Genomic DNA, 25,482 nt, shown 5'->3' on the forward strand with positions numbered 1-25,482 from the left:
ACATGTAACTTACGGAAAAATATAATTAATTATAAATATGTCAAATTTATCCCGAACACCCTGTATATTATTATTATTATTATTATATTCACTGCAATACAGTGGATTTTTTAAATAGTTAGTATTAGAAGAGATAGTGTGTTGATCCCGAAAGGCCAAGTATTCAATTTTTTTCGTCCCTCCCTCAAAGGATACAGCACATCTCCAAAGTCTGGTCTTACTCAGAATCAGACTTTAGGCTTCTGAGAGCGGTGCACTGGTATCACTCTTGCTCAGATTAGTGGCCTTCTAATCAATTTGGAAGCCTGTAATCACCTATTACAGGAGTCGTGGTGTCATTTTGTTTCAGCACATCAGTAGCATCTATGTGTGGGTGGGGAGGATAGTTTTCATACATCAGCAATGGTAAGATGTCCATCTTTAGAAATGTCTAAAATATCTGCATGATATCCTGTAACATTTGCTGAAGAAATCCTATGATTTTCCAACATGTTGCAGACTTTGAATTGCCCTTTAAAGAAGTCTTTTGGAGGTCTGAAGTGGCTTGAAAATTTTCCATCATCAATCATCAGCAAGATGTCATCAGAGACCTTTTCAGACTGTGTAAATATATATATATATATAGAATTAATATAAACAGGGAAAAAATACTTGGTCCATTTATGATAATAATTGATTTATTTTTAATTTAAACTTCTAGTACTATTTATGATAGTACTAGAAGTTTACAACCTTTGTAAACCTTTAGAGTGGAACCACATTTTCAGTTGCTATGGTTGCATCCAACTCAAATAAATCTAATCCACGAACCTCTATCTGGTTAAAAAGGTTCATGTCCAACTACAGATATGAATATGTCTGATGTTAAATCACAAATGATTATACTTAATTTCAATACAGAATAGATAAATGAACTTTTTCAACTCTTGAATGTTTCATTTCATTGCCATATACTATTGTTTTTACAATATAATCTTGTTTTCAACCTAGTGTAAACAAACAATAAAATTAAAGTATCTTCTAGACAGATGAGAGCATTTTCTCTTCTTCCTTCTCTCTGTATTCTTTAGGCTCATTCTTCAAGTAGCCAGTCGTGGTGATATCCTTTTTCATTTTTGGCTTACACCAGACTAAATGGCAGAAAACGAGAACATAATTTCTTGTCAAGTATAGACTTAATGGAAGAACTTGAATTCATCTGTTCATATTCTTTATTAACGAAAAAAACCTCTTAATACAAATAAATAAATAAAAATACAGTTTGATGTTGACTTTAATAATAGACCTAAAATATTTTTTAACAAAATTTAATTATTTAAAAGAAAATATGGAAATAGACAAAGGCAATTAAGTTCTGTTTTTGTACATAAAGTTCGGTTAAATTTCAAATGTCGTACTTAACAGGAGGAGAATTAAAATGAAACCTTTAATACTAGCATCCACTTGCTTATAAAATCATCCAAAATTGTCAGTGAATTGTTTGGTAATTAGGAAAGATACGCTAATGTTTCTTTTAAGTGAACTGTTTGTCTTTTCTTTGCTTGTTTAAACAAAGGGGAAAAAAAAAAACGTACAAAAAATAAGTGATCACGTACGTTCGCCTTGCTATTAAAAATTGCTAGCGTCTAGAATTATAGAAGATAAAAATAGAAGATTACAACAGTTCTTTTGTTTATCATTTACGAAATCTTTCTCTTGCCTAGTATAATACGCATGGATAGGCTTATGTGCTCGTCAGATATGTTGTAATAGGTTTCACGGTATGATAAGAACACAGACGGTTAAGAAAATAACTATTTATTAACTTAAAAGCTAATATTTCGCTGGTATTATATCCAGCATCTTCAGAGCACACAACACAAAGTTTGTTACAAATGCAAGACAACCACAATCCGGTGTAACAGTGGGGCTAGTATAAGTGATTGCAGCGTGCAACACAAGACTAAAGTTCTAATATGGCGCCATCTAGATTTTAAAAAAAAAAATTTTTCAAGCTTTGAAATAGTAGTCCAAATGATAGTCTTAGAAAGTTTGAAAAAATATAAATTAAAAAATAAAAGTAATAAATATTAATTTAGTCTTACGATGACTGTCTCCCAAATCTTTGGTAGATTTATACAGCCATACTTGTTAAGGTTTGGAGTATGTTTGAAGGCTTCTGTTGATTCCAGGAACAACCTCTCTGACTTGTAGAAGCTTCTGTGCATTACTTTTGTTTCTTTCCAATTGATCCTGTGCAGGGGTATCCAAAGCATGGTCTGCCAGACCCGACTTAAGATAACGAAAGTGTCGGATATATTTTTTGTGTTCACTGAGGCGGATGTCCACATTTCTTCCTGTCTGTCCGTAGTAGGCTTGATGGCAAGAACAAGGCACTTCATAAACACCTGGATGTGATAAAGGAGTGCATTTGTCCTTAGGTGAACGGATGAGAGTTGCTAATTTTATATAAGGTTTAAATACTGTGCGTAGTCGGTGTTTGTTAAGCACCCTTGATATCTTTTCAGATGTGCTTTTAATGTATGGGATGGTGATGGTTTTGTTGTAGTCTTCTGTGGTAGATAGAGAGGATTTATGATTTATGATTTGGGAGACAGTCATCCTAAAACCAAATTAATATTTATTACTTTTATTTTTTAATTTATATTTTTTCAAACTTTCTAAGACTATCATTTGGACTACTATTTCAAAACTTGAAATTTTTTTTTTTAAACCTAGATGGCGCCATATTAGGACTTTAGTCTTGTGTTGCACGCTGCAATCACTTATACTAGCCCCACTGTTACACCGGATTGTGGTTGTCTTGCATTTGTAACAAACTTTGTGTTGTGTGCTCTGAAGATGCTGGATATAATACCAGCGAAATATTAGCTTTTAAGTTAATAAATAGTTATTTTCTTAACCATCTGTGTTCTTATCATACCGTGAAACCTATTACAACACCTAGTACAAGTCTTCACTAGACGCAGCCTTATTTTTTAAAGCCTAAAATCGGTTTTAATGGGTTGAAATAAAAACACTTGTATTTTCTGAAAGTACATCATTGAGAAAAATTCTTAGAAAAAAATATTCAAATTAGCATTTTGCTCATAGTGATAAATTGATCCGCCAATATCGTCCACTTAATTTTTTTTTTTTAATTTATGTTGTGTCGTGTCTGCTATTTGCATACTACTCATGAATACTACTCATGCGATCATTGCAAATGTTCAGTTATCGGTCATATGCGATGTGTAGTGTGTATTTTCAAATCGTCTATTCAACTCCCCCCCCCCAAGATTAAATCATGCGTGCGCTACTGCGAATCAGTCTCTTTATAGCCGATCGGAGGAGGAGGTTATTATATACTAGTGTGAGATGACATGTTACATCACAGATTCCATACATTACAACAGGCACTTATCTTCACAAAATCATTTTAGCAGAATTACTAAATCGTCTGTAAATTTAGTGACTGTCGGTAAAAATTAACCGGAATCAGACGTGATATGTCAATGTCTAGAAATAGTAAGAAATTAAAAAAAGTTCTTGTGTGCACGCATAAGAAAGATAATAACAGTACTAATTGGCATATCCTACAGTCCATACTAGCGCCCTCTGTAATCAAGAGAAGAAGATGATAGTTGAGCTAATAGACTGCTGCATTTATAACCAATACCAATATGGTTATTACGAAACAGTCAACTGGGGATAATAATTAATCATTATTCCCATTAGTTCATTGCATATATGTCATTAATAAATCGTTCTAAATAAATTTAAAAAATGTCTGTTAAGTTTCCTATTCGCACTTAACATTCTTCCGATTTCATTCTTAAATAACTTTATAATAATAATAATAATAATAATAATAATAATAATAATAATAATAATAATAATAATAATAATAATAATAATAATAATAATAATTAGTTCATTAATTTCTACCGTGAAACATATATTACTCATATCTGCACATAACTTGCCATTCCAGACTTCGAAATTTGAGAACCACGACTATACACATAAGCCGTTGAATGTCTGAAAGTAGTTGCCTAGGTAACGGTATTTCGCAATGAGTATTACAGAGCTTCATATGATTTTTCATTTAATACGACTATGCTAAATGAAGAAATGATTGTCTTCTTGAGATCGTATAACACAAATCTTAATTTATTTCATCTCACTTTATTTCGTTCAGTCTATTCTGTATGTCTCGAATTCATGTAAATTCGAATTTCATTTCGATGGAGCTTTATATTGAAACCGGCAAGCCTGTGTACTCAATAAATAAATAAAATCATTTTATATGAATTATAAATGTATGAAAGATTTCATTTATATTGGTTCCACCTTGAACGCACGCAATTACTTTCTTTTTCCGATTAACATCAATAAAATCAATGTATAAATATGAATAAAATACAAATTAATTTTGCAATGTCTTCTTTACTTTTTTTTAAGTAAAATATCGTTCTGCTTTCTTGGTAAAGACCTATTTGTTTAACTATAGTATGCATGCGATTTTTTAAGTTATTTATTCATAATTAAAATTATAACAAAAATTTGTCATTGTAAGCCTTTATTATTTCTTTTCACTGATGACCATGCGCTCTAACACGTAGTACTAGCCGACATTAGCGTTATATGAAATAAAAACAAATAAATTGTAATTCTTAATATACCACTACATATATTTATCTAATCACTACTTTACTCTTTTTTTTTTTTTTTTTTCCATGGAAGAGAATTCCAGACTGATATGTAACACTATATTTGGCTCGTTTTTTTTTGTTTTTTACTTTATCTCATCCTGGCGTCTGCGAACTGGAGATAATAATTGGGCAACCGGCGACCGTGTAGGGTGTCGGCTGATCACACCACCGCTCAGTACGACTTCTGATTGGCTTACAAACACCACGTTAGGGCGCCTCCACAGACAATAATGATCCACTTCCTAAGGCGTCAGAAGTGATGTGGGAGAACCGTACTCTCGAGTACAAGCATCATTTGGCAGCAATCTGTTTACTCCTGGCTGGTGACTTCTCTGCTCAAAAGAGAGCCTTAATGACCCTTTCTCTCTTTCAATGAAATGTGAACTTGTTGAAGTTTGACACCGTCTACATAACACGGCTAATTAATAGCATGCGAGCTGAATAAATAAACTAAAAAAACTTTTCTGGACAAGTTTGAGTTTAGTAAACCCATTGGAACTATTGATATATTTTTTTATTGGCATTTATAACTATTTATAAACGAAACAGATTCACATAAACTGTCTGCCACTTGGCATGAGTCGTCTGCTAACTTGGCAAACGTAAACATATGGAATGAATACATTTTATGCTTTATTTAATACTAACGTTACTGTATTTTCAGTAGGATTTAATATATTACTTTTATTCTATAAGTAGTAAAACATGCTTACTTTGCAATTCACTAAGTTACTCAAATGCTCGTACATAGAAAATTGTGATCGTGTTTAGACAATAACATACTAATAATAACGTCATTGTTTTAATAGCGCCATCTTACTTGAAAATTTTCTACTATTGAGATATGTATATCGTTTGATCGGTGACTATTTGTAATTATTAGCAAAACAAATAGAAAGTGGTGGTAATTGGAGACTACAAATTCGTAGTGAAAATTATTTTTCTTGGCTTTAGTTCAACGTCTGTTCTGTACATGTATGTCGCCTGGTTATATAACTTCAGTTAACGCATCTTCGCGAGTTTTGAATTAATCTGTAATTCTCAAATAATGCATTACATATCTTATGAAAGTAGTTGAAGGTTAAGGTTGAAGGTAATGAAAGAAAGTCACACAATTTATTTTTATATGTAGCATACAGGAGAAAATATACAATTTATTATGCAACTTCTTTTTCCATTTTTATATAAGAAGGGGGATATTTTATTGTAATAAATTTAACTATGTTGTCATTCACTGAATAAGAATCGCTGATATAAACCTAAGTATAAATCATACAACTTCTTGGTGTCTTTATTTATATTAATACCCGTCACTGTACGAAATAGGAGATATGTGGCTACTATAAAATACAATAAATGTTGTTTGTGTTTGGTTTCACTCCTAAACAAACCTTTATTTACGTATGAAGTACTATCGGAATGCTTCGTTTATTGATAGCAGAATAAAAGATGTATACGTGTTTAGTTATATTGCAAAATATTCCTATCTTTGACACTTTTTCCTTCTACCTATCCCTTCCCACACATATCTACGTAAATAAATTCCAGAAACTGGCCTTTTGCAAAGCCATTTCAAGACATTTTATCGCATATCCCTATTCTTCTCTAATGAAAGTGTAATATACACAATTTATACCTTTCAAAAAGATAAAATTATTTATTTTAAATTTTATTTGGAATGTAGAACAAAAATAAATAATGGAACTGGTTAAAACTATGTGCACTGATTGTAAAGTTAAAGGTTTATTTATTTATTTTGCAACACGTGATAACTATTTGAATTACGAATGATTAAAATTGTTGGTATGTTATTCAAGCTCTTTTTACAATAAATAATAGGAAAAGTCATAAATGTTTATATTGTAATTGTTTATATTCAAATAATATTCCAAAAGTGAAATATTATCAGAACAAAGTAATTTTTTTTTAATCGTTCTAATGTATTTGCGTGATAGTTTTAGTACATTCTCCTAGATGTCGCTACACTTCTTCAGCTTAAAGCTAATTGACATGAACTAAGCTTCCATCTGGCTCGCTTTACTGAATGAATCTACGGTACTGGAGCAAAAATAACACTGCTTTTCATACACTATGTATTACTCAAAAATGACAGTATTTAGATTACGTTAATTAGATTAATTTTCAAATTTAGATTAAGTTTTATTTATGACTTGTGTATGCACATAGTAGAGGTTGATGATTAATATAATTCTTTATGTTATCCCCACATTTCGTATATCAGCAGATTTTTAAACATGTCAGCCGAATAAATACTTCTCTGGAAGGTACGTAAATATATCATAGGACGTGGACTTTCTTTTTTTTTTTTTTTAATGTCCTAATGAAAACATTCCTTGTGGTTTATTTCTGGTCGTAGTGCTTCCTTTTACTGGAAACACTCCAGTTCTTTAAGTATATTCCATTCTTCGGTAAATTTGGATTCCAAGAAAGTGTCGTCTGTGCTGCAGCCAAGAAGAGATGAATGGAAAGCAATAATTTTTAGAAACTGATTAACACCTCATGCAGGCAAAATGGTCTAGAATTAAATGGGGGTTACTTCGACGAGGAGACTCGCCAGAAGAAAAAGAAATGAAAAGAGAAACACAACATTATGTAATATAAATTATTGGAAGGGAAGTCACTGGAATATTTTTTTTTATGGTGAATCACACTCAAGGAAGATTGTAAACTCTTTTATTTAGTACCCTAAGTATATGCTAATCTGCTTCATCTTCTTTGGAGATTGGATGGACTGAGATTTAGATAATCCGGTTCCTGTTCCCAACATGGTTTTTCAAGTTATTTAGAAAATAATTTACCACCTCTTTCTGTGTTGCCTCTAAAACAAATTTAGTTTCTCTCTCTCTCTCTCTCTCTCTCTCTCTCTCTCTCTCTCTCTCTCTCTCTCTCTCTCTCTCTCTCTCTCTCTCGGTAAGACTTTCATGCTAATTTCATGGGCATAAAACTAAAAATAACGATATTAATATTTAATAATAATAATATTCAAACCATTTAAGTTCGACATCTTTAGTCGAATATTATGGCGGCTATAATCTGTTCTACTCTCATCCCTGGATGCCCGTTAAAATCACTGATAGTCTTGGGCCAGCTATTCTATGAATTACCTATAGTCTTCAAAGTTGGAGTAAACTGCCTCGCCTACTCCCTTTGGAGGAAATAAAATGCGTTATAGGATTTTTTTTATCGATATTAATACTTAGTACATTTTCTTTCAGCAGTGCACTGTAATTTTAGTGCTATCTCACCATGTGACAAATACTTCAACCTGTTTGCTAAGTCTGTAATAAGTTTCCTGGAAGTTTGTTAGTAGCAGTGTTCACAACTGTAGGATTGAGTTGGTTGTTTGGAATTACGTCTGAAGCATCTAACGCGCCATTAGATGCTTCAGACGAATGCGAAATATACGTCAGACGCAAATGACGAATATACGTCATTTTCCTATATTTGTTCGGTTCTTTTGCTTGTTTTACGGGATGAAAATCCGAAGCTTCTAGAAAAAAAAAAAAAAAAAAAATCCATCCTTCCACATAAGATACCGACTAACTCACTTTCATTTGAAAAATCTTATAAAACAGCACCGGAACGGTCCCAAAACATCTGTTAATTAACACTTGAACGGAAAGCATTCAGGAAATGCGTGGAAGTAGAACGACAGATTGGAAACATCTGCATACCATACCTAAGAGCTGGTTGCATGAAGCCAGCGTTCCAGGTGGACTGTGTGTACGATTGGATTTCCTCTGTGGAACATTGAAGTTGTTTTATTAAAACGTAAAAGGAAGACAAATTATTTATATACAAAAAAAAAATCGTCACAATAAGAATAACAATTTAAATAAGTTTAATCAAATTCTGTACCCTTGAATTTTTAGACTTCATAAACAGACCTGATTTAAGTTTTCGCTCTCTGTAGACACTACAAACGATGCTTTTTTTAGAATTTAAAATAATTATATATTAAAAGTTGTATAGCCTTTTGGCAACGCTTCTGATACCATAATGTAAGCTGAACTGCAAGAAAACCGATTTTAGTCTCCATTAAGGACATTTCTAGATATTTTTAGAACTATTTTCTAACTTACTCGATCTCTGGCACAGGAAAGCAGGTAGTTTTTTCGTCCCCCAAAAAACTGCAGTTTTTAATCTCACATTTCCAAAAAAAAAAAAAAATCGACTGTGGAACTCACACTGTTTCAAATAACATACGAGTGTTCTGATTTAGGATCACAAGATGGCAGTAGTTGTCTGCTATATTCTCTGATGTCTTGCAAGAATCATCAAATAGTCACGAACTCATTAGCGACATCTAAGGGCGAAGGCAAGTTGCCCACCGATTTCCAAAAGTTAGAGCTAAAAGAGCTCAGACTACTCCCTCCCTGGAAAATAAAATGTGTTATTCGATTTATTACATGCATTTTTATATTAAAAATTACTAAATATTAAAAATTTTTCTAACTATACATTACTTAAGATAAACACATGCAGTATTTGTCGCTGCCGATAAGTATAACAACCAAGATGTTAATTCTAAATCCGACTAGAAATTAATAGATTTTATCGAAATCAAATAAAACAGATGACTCTTATTGAGAATTTCTTCAACTCCAGGAAATGTATGGAAATAGTTTTAAACACGATCTACGCATGCGCCAAACTGACTTATGGAGAACTAACTCAGACTTGTGTTATTGCAACGTGAGGAATTTTTATATTTGAAGAAATCAAAGCTTTCCGGCTCTGTTCTCTTTTTAACCTCTGGTCTTTTTATTAGTTTATATTTTTAGAAGTATACGGTGCCCTATAAAAAAAATGAAAAGTTTCCAGAATCTTAATTTATTTTTAAGTTTAGAAAATAAAGAAAAACATGCTTTTTAGTCTTCGCTTAACAATGAAGCATTCCTTGTCAATCTTGTAACTATTCTGCATCATTCGGTTGTCAAGAAAAATGTATACAAATGACAGCTATCGTGATTTCTAGGAAGCGCCACCTAGCTTTGAAGATTCAACTGCAATTATGAAGTAATAAAAGCAGACGCCTTTCATAAGCCACTATATGTAATATGTTCGTTCGTTATGACGTTTATGTCACGTAATATTTCAGGAAATACTTGAGCACTTAAAATATTTCGAAAGAAAAAAAAAATTACTAGGTAGTAACAGAGCAAATAATTTCTGCCGTTTATACGATGATGTCACTCCTTCAAATCTTAATGCAACTGTGACGTATTTGCACAAACTCTTTCTCGACCTCCAGACATAAATGAGAACAAACATTCAATCAACGTAGCTTAAATTACAGATATGACATTAGTAAGCTCCTTCACATCTTGATATGGCTCAAGTTAATTTCAAGAAATTACACAGCCTATTACTAAGATATCGTTTCTGTTTCTAGTGACGATAGGCTTATCTGTGAGTGTCAGATTTTTATTACACGTACAGAGGAAACAAAAATGTTACGTTTGTATTTCTAATGTCGGAAATCAAGTACACGTGGACGCACGTGAATAAATTACATTCCTTAATACCGTATACGGGACTTTCGGTTAAAATTTATTTGACAGTTTTTTCTGAAAATTAAATTCTAATAATTGTTGCAATTAATTTATATTTTATTTAATACTTTATAGCAAGCATTGATATCATTTGCTTAATAGTGTTAAAATGCGTATATTTTTGTTATAGTGTTTTATAAAATATGAATAATATTTTAAACTTTTTATGATTAAATATATTAACAAATTTACAATTATTATAAATTATTAATATTTTATGATGCAAATGAAAGATCCAATATTCTGTATGGTGAAACTTTGTCAAACGTAAAAAAATGCGCCATGTAATCATATTTTATCTGTGCAATTAGCTGTAAATTATAATTGCAAACAAATTACTGCAATTGTTATTATTATGTTATATGAATCCTACATTGTGCAAATTATAAGGATATAAACTGGAATCTGAATGAATCCCGTATACGAACTTATAGTATTGCTTAGTGCTTAAATTTGTATAATATGCATGTAATTTATTTGAGAGATAATAAAGTGCTATTAATAAAAATTGCAATAAATTATTATTATTATTATTAAATAATAGTAATAATATTATAATGTGCTGTCTATAGTAAGATAACAGGTCCAAATGAAGGATAAAACTCTTTTTTTTTTTACAAAGAAAATTTATGTCTTGTTTAATCTTTCATTCAAGTTTGCACGTGAAGTATCTTCACGAGTGGGTTACTTTTATATAGAAGCATAATACATAGAATTATGTACATCAGGAAAGAAGTGTCTTTTGCATTACAAAATATTAAAGCAACTAAATGTGAAGTCCTTTGTCTCTATATGCAAGTAATCTAGTCGCGAAAATACTTCACGCGCAAAATTTGCTTGCTCACGTAAACTTAGATATATATAATTTCTTGAAAAGTATACTTTTGTTTTGTAACTAAGTGAAAAAACTTTAGTTCCACCTCCCACCCCCGCATAACATAATAAAACGACTTATATAGTCCTTATAAGGACTGGCTTAAAGGGGCGAAGCAAGAATGCTTTTCATCTTCCCCGTTATCTGTAGAGGACAGTGTAGGGATAAGGTGTTATTGAGCTATTAAAGCTCTGATCATGGCAGGAGGGTAACAGCAATAGCCGAGCCTCAGTTAGAACTTCATTGGCTACAGCATTGCATTCCATCACCCTCCCCTAATAATAATAAAACGACTGTTGAAATAATGCTTAAATATATTTCATGTATATAAACAGTTAATAGGTGTATCGCCTTATTATTAAAATACTCCGGAAATAAAAGAGATATAGAAAGTTTTTTCACTTGGTTACAAAACAAAAGTATACTTGTCAAGAAATTATATATATCTAAGTTTACGTGAGCAAGCAAATTTTGCGCGTGAAGTATTTTCGCGACTAGATTACTTGCGTATAGAGACAAAGGACTTCACATTTAGTTGCTTTAATATTTTGTAATGCAAAAGACACTTCTTTCCTGATGTACATAATTCTATGTATTATGCTTCTATATAAAAGTAACCCACTCGTGAAGATACTTCACGTGCAAATTTGAATGAAAGATTAAACAAGACATAATTTTTCTTTGCAAAAAAAAAAAGAGTTTTATCCTTCATTTGGACCTGTTATCTTACTATAGACAGCACATTATAATATTATTACTATTATTTAATAATAATAATAATAATTTATTGCAATTTTTATTAATAACACTTTATTATCTCTCAAATAAATTACATGCATGTGGGAATCGACCGTGAGATGCGGTGATTGATTCATTCAATCCAATACCCTTGGAGGGTAATGGATGGCAATGCTGTAGCTAATGAAGTTCTAACTGAGGCTCGGCTATTGCTGTTACCCTCCTGCCATGATCAGAGCTTTAATAGCACCTTATCCCTACACTGTCCTCTACAGAGAAGATGAAAGCATTCTTACTTCGCCCCTTTAAGCCAGTCCTTATAAGGACTAAGTCATTTTATGCGATTGAATTGAATTGGTGAATGACCAAGATGGCGACTCACGTATTAGTTTCGTGTATTATTGATGGCGAATCGCGGATGGATTGAGAGGAGATTACGGACCGAGTGACCGGCAAGTGATATTTGTTGTAAATGTGTCCATTATACCACGCCATTATATATCAGTGCTCTTACCCAAAAAATTCAGAGTCCTGCATAAGTGCCGGTAAGGCTTCAACTGCACGGTAAGCGTGTTTTTTTTTTTTTGTTTTTTTTTGTATGTTTGGTTTTTTTTTATTATTTATTTACTTTAGATACTTCACATTAATAGTCATGGAAAAACAGCTAAATGCGACAATATTCGAGGAAGTATATTATGAATTTATAAGACTAGGTGAACTACTTAACAACAATTGGCCTGGAAAAGTGAACCTTTACGACACGTTTCCCCCGGAAAGTGTCAGACGTTGTCGCAGAAGATCAGTTAGAATCGGTGCCTTCTACTCCTTCAGACTTTGTAAAAGTGCGCGCACGCAAAAAGCGAAGAACAACACAAGAACCGCACAAAGACAACGAAATGGAACAGAATGCTCAGGGTTCGTACGCCGCTATTTCTCCCAAAGAAAAGGTGCCTCCGATCATCCTTAGAGAAAAGCAGAAATGGGCAGCTTTAAGATCCACAATGTCCAATTTGCACATTGGCTTCATTAAGGCCAAAAACATGGATGAAGGCATAAAGATCCAGCCAGCAACAGTGACAGACTATAGAAGGTTGACCAAAGAACTGGACGATAGAGGCATCCAGTATCATACCTTTGCGCTCAACTCGGAAAAAACTTTAAAAGTCGTCCTTCGTGGTGTCTGTGAAGACATTGACACATCAGAAATAGCTGCTGACCTTAATTCTCAGGATCTGCCTCCAGCCAAGGTCAACAGAATGTACAAAGCAGACAAGACTTCCGTGCCATTAGTCCTAGTAGAGATTCATAAAATTTACAAAAATATCTACAACTTAAAATCAGTCTGTGGACTCATCATCACACCAGAACCACTCCGTAAAAGATCATCTTCTGGGCAGTGCCACAGGTGCCAGAAGTTTGGCCATGCCCAGAATCTATGTAGAGCGAAATATAGATGTTTGAAATGTGGGGACAGCCACCCAACCAATACCTGCACAAAGCCGAGGACCACCTCTGCCAAATATGCCAACTGCGGTGGCCCTCATCCTGCGAACTACAAAGGATGTACTCAGCACCCAAAGAACAGACGAATGGAGGCAGTCAATCAGCCCTCCTCCTACAGTATAAGAACACCAGAGGCCCAGGCATCAAAACCGGAGACTCAGCGACCACAGTCGGAGACCTCCAATAATAGAGACACCCAAAAGCAAACAAGAAGTTATGCCGATGTGACCCGTACAAATAGACCAATACCAGAACAAAATCAACCAATAGCACCTAAAAATCTAACAGCTGTTATTACGGCCTCACTAGCAAACATGCTACAAGATTTCAGCCTGTCAAACCCTACTGAAACCTTCACTAAAAGATTTCTTTGTGAAACAAAGAAATCTTCACAGATCATCTGTGAAACAAAGAAGATTTGTTTCACAGATGTGAAACAAATCTTCAATCTAGGTCATCCTCACAGCTCTCATAAATGAATAGTAACAAACTAATTCCAGCATCTCTTCAGATCGTTGCATGGAATGCAAATGGCCTCAAAACAAAATTCTAGAACTCCGAGATTTCACATATAGGTATCAACCAGATGTTATATTAATCAGTGAAACTCATTTATGACCCTCAGACAATCCTAAAATAAGGGGTTATCGCCTATACAGAAATGACAGATTACTCTACAGAGGAGGCGGCACTGCCATCTTCATAAAAAATTACATTAAGCACCACTCTGTGAGCAACCCTTCAACCACTAACCTTGAGATCACAGGCGTGGAAGTAGTCACCAGCTCCGCTGGCAGACTAAAAATCTACTCAGCTTACAACCCTCCCCAAAAATCTTTACTACACTCTGACCTAAACGCTATCTTATGCGTCAGAGAGCCCACCATTATAGCCGGGGATCTGAACTCCAAGCACTCTGCGTGGAATTGCACAACCACCAAGAATGGTTGCATCCTTTCCAATTATTACTTAGGATCAAGCAACGCTGTTGTTGTACAGGCCCCACCGAACCAACTCATCTCAGTACGTTTGGCACTGCTGACATCCTGGATATAGCTATCCTGCAGGATATCAAACTTCAATACAGCATCATATCTATGGATGAACTATCATCCCATCACAACCCAATTCTACTAGAGCTGAGAAAACAAGAATACCTGTCTCCTCCTTCTCACTCCTACATAGCATGGGAAAGACTGTCAACACCACTCAAGGATTATATTGGACCCGTTCCTCACATATGCACAAAAGAAGAAGTAAACTGCAGTTACAAATCTCACACACAACAAATTAATTCTGCTATAACGGTAGCTACCTCCTACAAGTCTGCCCGCAAGCCAAATCGTTTGCCTGAAGACATCATGAACTTGATCAGAGACAAAAACAGAGCTAGGAAAAGGTTCCGTAACACGTGTGCACCACAAGATAAAACAGCTCTAAAGAGACTCAATGGGGCAGTAAGAGATGCACTCAAAGCTCGGAGAAGAGGAGGCTAACATTTCTCAAAGAAACGTTAGCCTCCATTTCACCTACTGATCACTTCATCTGGGGACTACTGAAAAATATCAGAAACAAAGACAGATCCCTCCCCCCCCAATATTCTCTGACCAGGGCCTTGCTCACACAAATGTAGACAGAGCAGAAGTTATAGCAAACAATTTGGAGGAGCAATGCAGGCCTTCGTATGAAAACCTTGACTTTGATCACATATATAAAATTCACAGCAAGTCAGATACTCACTCAAACTTCCTGACTCCAGCACTGACCATATTGCACCAACATCACCTGCTGAGATATAGTACATTATTAAAAAATTAAAGAACAAAAAAGATCCTGGGCCAGACGGCATTACTAATCGGGTGATAAAACTTCTGCCCCGAAAAGCAGTAGCGCACCTGACCATAATTATAAATGCAATCCTAAGACTTCACTATTTTCCTTCCATCTGGAAACTGGCCGATGTAATTCCTATACATAAGCCAGGCAAGGATCCTCAGCTGCCTCAAAATTATCGTCCAGTCAGTCTCATCTCCAACCTAGGCAAGATTGCGGAGAAGGTCATCCTCCCACGTCTTCAAGCCTCAATAAATGAACTAGACATCCTTCCTAAAGAGCAGTTCGGTTTTCGTCAATACCACAGTACTACTCACCAAATGAATCCACAGAATAGTGGAATACATTACTACCAGCTACAACTGGCGTCAATACACGGGAGCTGTTTTCCTTGACTTATCCAAAGCATTTGACAAAATATGGCATTTTGGATTGCTACATAAATTTATCTCAGCTGGTATCTCAATGAAACTGACACATTTAGTTAGTTCATATCTGCAAAACAGGACTATGCAAGTCAAGATTAACGGCACTACCTCATCTCAGCGACCCATCTTGACCGGTGTGCCACAGGGATCACTACTGGCTCCATTGCTGTTCTCTGCATACATGTCTGATATCCTGAACAACCCAATGTCATCCATCATGGTCCTGTATGCAGATGACACAGCATTTTTAGTAAGATCTCTCCGACCACATTTCGTTACTAGAAAACTTCAAGAAAACCTTCTAAAATTAGAAAGATGGTTCTCCAAATGGAGACTGCAAGTAAATCCCCTAAAAAGTTCAGCTATTCTCTTCACAAAAAGGTCGATATCTCCTATAGGAGACATCTTATTATTCAACACCAAAATTATCTGGCAGACGGAAACAAAATACTTAGGTGTCGTCCTCGACAAAAAATTAACTTTAGACCAACACATCAAGGTTACATGTACAAAGGCATCTAAAGCCATCGCTCAGATATACCCCCTAATAAACAGAAGCAGCGAGCTAAACATCAGAATCAAACTGATTTTATACCAGCTGACGATTCGTCCTATAGTTGCTTATGCTTCTCCAGCTTGGAGCCACACCTCCACTACAAATATTATCAAATTGCAACGGGTTCAGAATAAATGCTTGAGAATGATCCTAAACGCCCCATGGTTCGTCAGAAATCATCAACTTCCCCGGATACAAATATTCCTTATATCTTCTCCTTCCTACAAACTTTAGCTGCAAAGTTCTTCCTAAAGACGTCCACTCATCCCAATGATCTAGTTGAGCAAGCTGTAGCCTACGGATACATTCAAACACAAAAGACCAAAAGCCATTTTAACTTCCTTCAGTGATGTATAATCTCCATGCCCATTCTGGGCGAGCAAACTGCTCATAATATTTTCCTTCACTGTGACCGTAACAGATACAGTGAGGTGTCTGAAACGGGGAATATGAAAAACTTTTCGCTTCACTCCTTAATGTGTCTTTCAAATAATCTTTCAATAAAGATTAGCAGACCTTGCGTTTGAGCCTTCAAGTATTGCTTCATGGATTTGCAGAACCCTTTTGTTGTAAGATGATTAATAAGTCTGGCAAAAGAAAGCCTTTTAATATGGCTGATATTGTTTGGCATTTCACTCTGGAATAAGATTAAAATTTGCAGTAAAATATTATTCAAATAAATACATCCCCCCCCCAACCTTGTTTTAATGCATCCAGAAAAAACCGTGGCTGCGCCACACGCAGAAAAAAATTAAATATAAACAGTTGCGATATTTTTACCACTAGATGGCATGAATATGCCTCTCCAAACAACCTTCGTAGATTGACCTTCCAATCAGTTATCTGAAGGTACAGAGATTCGGTAAACATCAGCAATGTAACTGCATCTTGTGAGTTTGAATCTATCGTGTGACCGTAAAATGTTGAAAACATTTCTAGCACTCTATAAGTTTCACAAACATCAGCAGTATACATTATGTGCGTGATCTTAATAAATAAATATATATATATATAGGAAATATCACCAATATCAGGAAGAAAATTAGGAAATATCACCAATATAAACTTAATATTTAAATAGCAAAATTAAAATTTTAAATTTTAATTTTAATTTAAAGTTCTTTAAAAAAATTAAAAGTTCTATTAATAGGCCTTATATTGTCCTACAAACTAAAAATAAGTGAACTTGATACAAGTAGCCTAGAAGTTGTTACCATGAGCTGAAGCTCATGGTAACTGCTTGTCATATTTCGTTATCTATTTTGGTTATTTTTAATGACATGTCAGACGTTACAATATATTTATAATAAACATGTCATACAACAATACAGAAATAGGCTATTTACAAATAATTCTTGGTGGTAGGCAGGAAAAGCTTCTGTTTGGGTCAAAGGATTGAAATCATCCACCTATCTGGGTCATCAGTTGGAGAGGAACCTTGACGCAATAGAAATACTTTCTATGGGGTTATAAGACAACTGTAATACTTTCCGAGTGCAAAGAAAGAGACTTCAAGGTCTGTGAATCCTGGGAGGGGGGGGGGATACTTCACGACCACCCGTCTGGTTAGAATGAAATGGATTTAACATAAAAATCAGCTTGTTACAAAATAACTTTTTCCTTTCTATTTGACATTCTTATTGTCTGTTTTTCCATACGTTGAGCAAAATTTTTACTTTAAAAATAAAACAATGTTCAGTAAACGATGTTTTATATACAAATAAGATGGATTTGTCAGCCTACTTGAAGTAACAGTAGAAATCCTGTATGAACCCGATCAGCTGGTAGAATTCAAACCGTGACCAGGAACGTAATTGGTTGAACCTAACCTTGAATAAACATGAATGGGAAATCAGTTGAGAAACCACCATTGAAGCCTACTTCCTGTTAGTCGAGGTGAGTCTATTTCAATGTATCCCTTTAGGGATAATTAGAGGGTGTTAAAAATAAATGAACGATACCTAAAGTAGGATACTTTCTCCTGGAAAAAGTATAGGGGAAAAATCTAAAAACAATCCTGGAAAAGTCTAGGAGAAAAATCTTTATTTTTTTTCTTTCTATGTAGTTACATAAGCATGAGGTAAGGTCTGTACGTGCTGTTGTAATATTTGATAATCTAAGCTAACATGCTTGCATAGTTAAAGGTGTTTTGTTGCTGCATAACTTGATGGAGTCCACTGCGTTTTATCAGTGTTCTCAGCAATGTAAATTCCTTTGGGTTAAGTGGTTTACATATCTTCAATCCGAATATTTTTTTAGTCCTAATCGATTGATTGAGGTTAGTCATAGGTATCTTATAAGTGAGTGTTAACAGACTTGATCTTTTACTTTCTTTATCTTCAGTTTCTGTTCCTGAAACACCTTCGCCACCTTGCGTTTACTTTCCACGTGAAAAGCATCTTAAGAGATCATCTATAAAAAGTGATCAACACGTGATTTCGTATTTCTGCTTATAGTGCAAAACTGACGTTAAAAAAAAATTCAAACTGCGGGATGTATACTTTATAGTTTTGACCATAGAAGTAGCGAGTTTAGAGTGTTAGCAGTAAATAGGTGGTGACTCGGTTATCCTAAAAATAATAATTGTCGTATTTAAAATATTAAATGAATATAAACAGAAGGTTTCATTGTCCACATAATATTTGAATCTATCTCATTCTAGATAATATTAGATACGTATTTTTGTGGTACATTCAGTGGTCCTCGGGCCATAAAAACTTGTGTTCAAATTACATCTAGGAGGCGAGAAACATAAAGAATTTTAAAAGCGGGATTTGCCCTGTCAAATCTGCCGTTGGACACACAAAATTGGCAGACATCATACAGTTTGATTTAGGAACTTAATCCCTCAATATCAGTTTATCCAAGAAACAAAAATCCTCTAAAAACTATCATCGTATACTTTGGCACAAGACTGCAACCAAATGTTCTCTGTGTTTTTTGCAAATCCGGGGAATGAAATTATCATGACAAAGCATCCACCATTATCACTGGATTCATTGGAGCAGTATTAGCGGATAATCCGTTAAAATGACTTAGATAAAAAAAAAAAAAATGTTGAGATAAATTGAACACATATCACTCTATTCTATTTGCCATCATCTTACTTCTCGGTTTCGTAATTCTTTAGACCCAAATAAACATAGACATGATTCATTATACACGCAGTGGCCAGCTAATTCGGAGAAATCCCATCATTCGTCAGTCCATCGGTTTTTTGCGAGACAGTGTACGAAACGGTGACTGTTGTAGGCTGTACAAAGGCGTAAGAAGATGCTATGTGGGTGGATGAACGCACAAACATAGCATAGCAATAATCTGTAACGTGATCCAACAGACAAGCAACAGAAACTCACCAATTTCTACTCGTGAAGACTAAAAGATGATTGGCTTGATTATTTTGTAATTATGACCGAAGCAACTAAGTTGTTGCTCCCATCAGTTCGTCTGTGCTCAGGGATAAAAAAAAAAAAAAAAAAAAGTCAAGTTTCCTGATGGAAAAATTCTTGCATTTCCACGTGAAACCAGCTAACTCACCTTCAAATGAAAAGCCTTTATAAAGATAAGATAAGGCTTCTTAGGCAGGACTGTCACGTCTTCCTTGCGACTCGTCTACTGGGATCCTGCTTAAGCTAAAAAAAAGCAGCAGCTACTATAGGTACAGTGTCTACAAAGTCACCGACATTGAAAGGTGTGGAAGAGAGTGGTAACACCTTTCGTTTACTTAGTCATGGATCTAATATAGGAAGCATGTAGAATGCTTGAAATTTATTGAAGCATTCGTCTTTATTTACATAACATAAGCCAAAATAAAAACAGGAGTGTTTTTGGTAAAGATATTCTTTCCAGTTAGTACAGCATAACTAAAACATCATAGATAAATGGGGGAAAAGGTTAGTTACAACTAACTCTGTCAGTCGGTAGGCAACTGGTTCCACTAACTCTGATATTGATTGCTTTTGTACAGCGTGCTAGGTAAGAGGCCATTTGCTAACCCTAACTGGTATTGAGTTACAGAATTAACTACTGAGTTTTTTTTTTTTTTTTTTCTGGGAGTAAAAAGCCCTACTTGCCCACGTCAAACATCGACTAACTCTGAAATCGGCTGGCAAAAAAAAAAAAAAAAAAAAAGGCCTAAAAATTCCTTTAATCACTGGCTGGAATCAAATCAATAACAGAGCTTTCTTCCATAGACAACATTACCGAAGTTACCACGATACTAACAGCTTCATTATCATTATATTCAAACATTTTTTTTTTAATTTATCAATTTTTTATTTTTATTTTTTAAAGTTATGAATCAGTAATTAAGATTAATTTAAAATGAAAGTATCTGGTTAAACAGGAATGAGTGTTCATTATGAACTGTGTGAATAGTTCAATTATCAGCACTTTTTTTTTAAAGACACTCAATCGTCTCCAAGAGTATTTCGCAGTGCACATGCACTGGTGATAAGCTTTCTTAGAGAAAAAGAAAATATATATTTATTCAGCAAAGCGAATTTTTTTTTTTTTTTTAATTTCTTTCCTTCACTTTGGATAAACATACGATAGACAGAAGGAGGAAGATAAATGATTTCAAGGCTGTCTGTTTAAAAAAAAAAAAAAAATTAAAAACGTATAAATATCTTTCAATATCTCATTGGTTAGCCCTGTTATCGTATTATTCCTAACGTTTCAATATCAAGAAAGACAGTCAAAGCATCCTCCATCCCAGAAGCGAACTTTTCGCTTCGTTTAGCCTCGTTGATACCAAATAAAAGTTGTGCGACTTTAATATTCTAAATAATTTCATCCTAGACTAAGATGGCAGATATACAAATAAGAATATAAATGCTTTTATATTTATAACACCGTCTCGAGACGCTTCTAACTATTGGGAATAAAAAAAATTAAATTTGCAGTTTTTTGCAAATCGCATGACTCGATCGTTCTATTTAAGCTCCATCAATTTGTTTATATTTAGGTTGAAGATCTTCACTCAGTGAGGATCTTCTAGTAAACTTTCCTGTATTGCCATAAAATATAAAAATATCCATTAGCAGGGATATTGATTTTATTAATATCCCTGCTAATTAATAAAATTAATTTTATTAATTTTATGTGTTCTGGGATTGACATATACTAGAGGTTGGTATAGAAACGGAAAGCGATTATTTAAATACTTGTTGAAAAGCCCTAACTTTCCCCCCCCCCCTCTTCAGTCAATGATGGGATTAGTATTCTAGATGTTTCCAATCAGTAAACAAGTCAACCGTCGACTTGCTCTGTTGCGTCGGAAAGAGTGCGTGCTTCGCTTGAACTACTTTTCTAAAGAATTTAATCAGAAAACTTTTAAAATTAAAAATAGTCATAAACTGATTTTATTAGCTTTTTTTTTTATAATTATTATTCTATGAAATCCTTTACTGGATACAATTCTTTAAACTAATAACTTGTTTACAAAAGCAGAAGACAGATTCATGACGTCATTACAGAAATCTCGTTCTCTGCTAATGCAACCATGACAACAAGCGACAATGGCATGGAAAAGGTAATATTTCGTATGTAATTAATTCTCCTTAGTTAATGAAAGTTTTTTCTTTTCTTTTTTTTTTTTTTTTGTCGTCATTTATGAAACGTTTCAAGTTGATGAGGTCTTCCGCCATCAGATAATAAAATTTTTGAATTAAGCACCTACCCACGCATTTCTCGCTTCGTGATGCCGTAATCGCGTGAACAAAGGTCACGGTGGGAGGCTCACGTGATCGCTGAAATGGCTTTCTTTCCGTTGGTGTTTATCGTTGACTCTTTTTATAGTGTTTATGTTTAACACTGGGTTAACGGTTGCTACATCGCATCTCGACCTGAAGCCGTCTATATCGGGAAACAGGTCAGAGGTCAGAACTGAATATAGAAACACTTGAGTAGAATGTCAATGTGTGTTCTAACGGGACTTTCATATGAAGTCGCCACTTGACCCGACTTATTGTAAACGCAGGGATGTCAACACTCACTACGCTACCCTCATGTAATACGCAACTTTTGTTTTTCCTAAGCAGATCACGATCGAAAAACTTGCCCAGGCCGTCTGTGACTGTTCACATGAAGGATTGCATCAAATTCTATCCGTCTTTCGTACCACATTCTTGTAGTTTGAGCTTCCCCTAACACGTGATAGTAGCTACTAAATTCACCTCAATTACCTTGACCATTATGCTGTGTGTAAGCAATTAACATCATACTTGCAAAAATATTAACCTAATATATATCAAAACTTTAATATATATATCTGTGTATGTGAATTTGCATGTTCTCCTGGCCGATTTACCTGTATGCGGGATAAAAAACCATGTTCCCTCCGTATCAGACCGTCTAACTCATCTTCTATTGAAAAGCGGTGTGAAGGATCATGTTATAGACGGGACTCGAACCCATCCTCCCATATTCATATCAGTAGTTAATCTAAATTAAATAACACAAAAAAAAATAAATAAATCTTTTTTTTTTTTTCATTTTTAACATTAAAGGCATTTTATAGATGCAACAACAAATCAAAAGAATAAATATAATTATAGTTAAATATGCCTAGAAGGGATTCAAGAGAATCATAAAAAAAAATTCCAGTCTCTTTACACAAAACATATTGCCTTATTATTAAAGTCTTTGTTTTAGTGAAAAATGGTTTTTCATTATTAGTATTATTATCTCCATACCTGTTTAACTTGTACAGCGAATACATTTTAAGAATGGCAGGGCTGGAGGAGTCTTCAGTTGGAATTAAAATTGGTGGAAGAAATATTAATAATTTGAGGTATGCAGATGATACCACCTTGCTAGCAGAATGCAAGGAAGATTTGGAAGAACTTATTATGCAAGTTAAAGAAGAAATGCTAACTATGTCCTTAAACTTAACCTCAAAAAGGCAAAAGTTATGGCAACATGTGAACTTAATGATTTTGAAGTAGATGGGGAGAAAATGAAAGTAGTTAACAATTTTGTGCTCCTAGGATCCCGAATTGATAAAGATGGGTATTGTACTGAAGAAGTTAGAAGAAGATTAGTACTCGAAAAGAAAGCAATGATAAATTTAAGCAATATCTTTAAAGATAAAGATATTAGCGTTGCAACAAAAATCAGAATCGTGAAAGCAATGGTATTCCCTGTGGCACTGTATGGATGTGAAAGTTGCACCCTGAGATAGAGTGAAAGAAGGAACATAGATGCATTTGCATTATGGGTTTGGAGATGCTTACTAAGAATACCATGGACTGCGAAGCAAACCAATAAATCTGTGATAGACAGAATAAAGCCAGATTGTTCCCTGGAAGCTATGATCATGAAGCAAAAATTGTCATACCTTGGACATATTATGCGAGGAAATGACAGTCTGGAGAAGATGAGGATGCTTGCTAAAGTTGATGGAAGCAGGAGAAGAGGAAGACCAAGAATTAGATGGGTGGATGGAGTTAAAGAAGCAAATAGAGTGCGCTTGGAAATTCTGAAAGATATGGTCCGGGAGAGATCTGAATGGAGAGTTCATTCAGATCTGTTAACAATGAATTACCGGTAAAAAGTATTTTCTGTACAACCGATAGCGCAAAATCACTCTGAGAAAGTGACGTCATCCTTCAACTTCCGGTTTCGTAATGCAACATAATGCAACATATCATTTCACGACTTCGCATATTTTAAGTTGGAAATCTTGACAGATTTAAGCCAAATTTAAAATGACTCATTAGCTCCCAAAAGATACCAATACTAAGGGCTTCATATTATTGGTGCACTTAAAGGAGAATCTAAATAATTATTTCGCATTCGTTACACGCACATGTGTCAGTATACAGATCTGCTATTATATGTTTGATGTTGAGAATTTTTTATTTCCTCATTTACTTATTTATATGTCTTTTTATTTGTTTGTTTGTTTGTTTGTTTGTTTGTCTGTTTAGTAGTACAGTAAAGATAGCGTTGTATTTTATGTTTCAGGAAGTCTTTTAAGTCTGTTTACTTTTTTTTTTAACGTATATACGAAAGCGTCTGCAAGGTATTAGATACGGCATGGCCTAAAGGAGACTCTTGTAAGCATTGTGTGCGTACAAAGGAATACAGGCCATGCAAATTGCAGACAAATAAACTTACATAAAGATCCACGTGAATCAAACAGAAATGCAAGTTCTATGCTTCAAACGACGCAAACATTGGTAGACAATGAAAGAGTTGCAGTTTACAGTGTACACACACACACACTTACATCGAAGCAAACAATGAGTGGTCCGTTTGTAAACTAATCCTTGTGTGCAAATCGATTTCTGGCAACAAAAAAAAAAAACACATAAAGCGCGGTGAATGCCCTTCGACTGTGCGATACTCGACACAAGGCTGAAAGAAGCCAAAGTGACATCTGAAGTGTACTGTGAACAAACGCCAATTTTCAGTAGCAGTACGAGATTGCGTAATGTCCGATAAGGCATCTCACTGGTTATATTAGGAGTGGCTGCAGCTAAATATACACTCTTTATCTCGTGCTTCATTCAAACCGTTCTTCAAGGGCTCTTCACCAATATCTTTCGAGTGTCTTAAATCGTAATCACTTAGTTAAGTGCAATCTTACTGCTTTCTTTCATGGTTGCCAGTGCCTAGTTAAAGGACGGGTTTATGTACTTTGTAATAGTTATATCTGCAGTTTTCAAATCATTGTAATCAAAAGTATACTAACGTGCAAATGCAGTCCGTGTGTGTGTGTTTGGCACATCTGTGTTTGACAGTATATAGAAATTAGAACAGCACCAAGTCCGTTCGGTTCCTGGGGCAAGAGTTCATAATTCTGTCCCCATTATGATAAAACAACATTCATTTTTACACGGAAAATCTGTGCCTTTTATTCCTTACTCACACATATGTTTACCCACTTCTACAACGTGATGTTATATGATCAGGGTTTTCACAAAAAGCATTACCTCGTATTGATACATCTGTTTTCGCTTCAATTAACGATTTGGGACATTATTTATTCCGGTGAAACAGAGTAAAGATCAGATGTGCTTTTTGTAGGAAAGGAACTGGTGGTCAAAATTCAGTAAATTTTTTTATTTTTATTTTTTTTTTTTATGATCGTCGTTAGGATGTTGTGTGCTGTTAACAACAAGTTCTCTTTAAACAAAATTTTTACAAGATAAAATGCCATGGAAAAATGGAATTGAAATTATAATAAAAGTAATTAATACTATATAATAAAAATAAAATAATTAATCATATATAATAATAAAATAATTATTAATATATAGTAATAAGACACCAA

General features: G+C 34.4%; 1 long non-coding RNA gene across 6 annotated transcripts in view; it reads right to left on the reverse strand.

Moving 5' to 3' along the window:
• Positions 1-659: 659 nt before the first annotated feature.
• Positions 660-25,482, reverse strand: part of LOC150093082 (uncharacterized) — a 234,224-nt gene continuing 209,401 nt past the window's right edge. For 2 of the 6 annotated variants that reach the window (XR_016550428.1, XR_016550425.1), the window contains 2 exons: positions 22,513-22,646; positions 8,540-9,091 (listed from right to left, as the gene is read on the reverse strand). This is a non-coding gene — a long non-coding RNA (uncharacterized LOC150093082). Of the gene's footprint in view, positions 1,131-8,539; positions 9,092-22,512; positions 22,647-25,482 lie in introns of those variants that run through there. The other 4 variants (XR_016550426.1, XR_016550423.1, XR_016550427.1 and 1 more) reach the window with 3 other exon arrangements.

This window comes from Typopeltis vanoorti, chromosome 24 (assembly GCF_054136105.1).
Source record: "Typopeltis vanoorti isolate ZY-2024b chromosome 24, IOZ_Tvanoo_1.0, whole genome shotgun sequence".
Classification (NCBI taxonomy): Eukaryota; Metazoa; Arthropoda; class Arachnida; order Uropygi; family Thelyphonidae; genus Typopeltis; species Typopeltis vanoorti.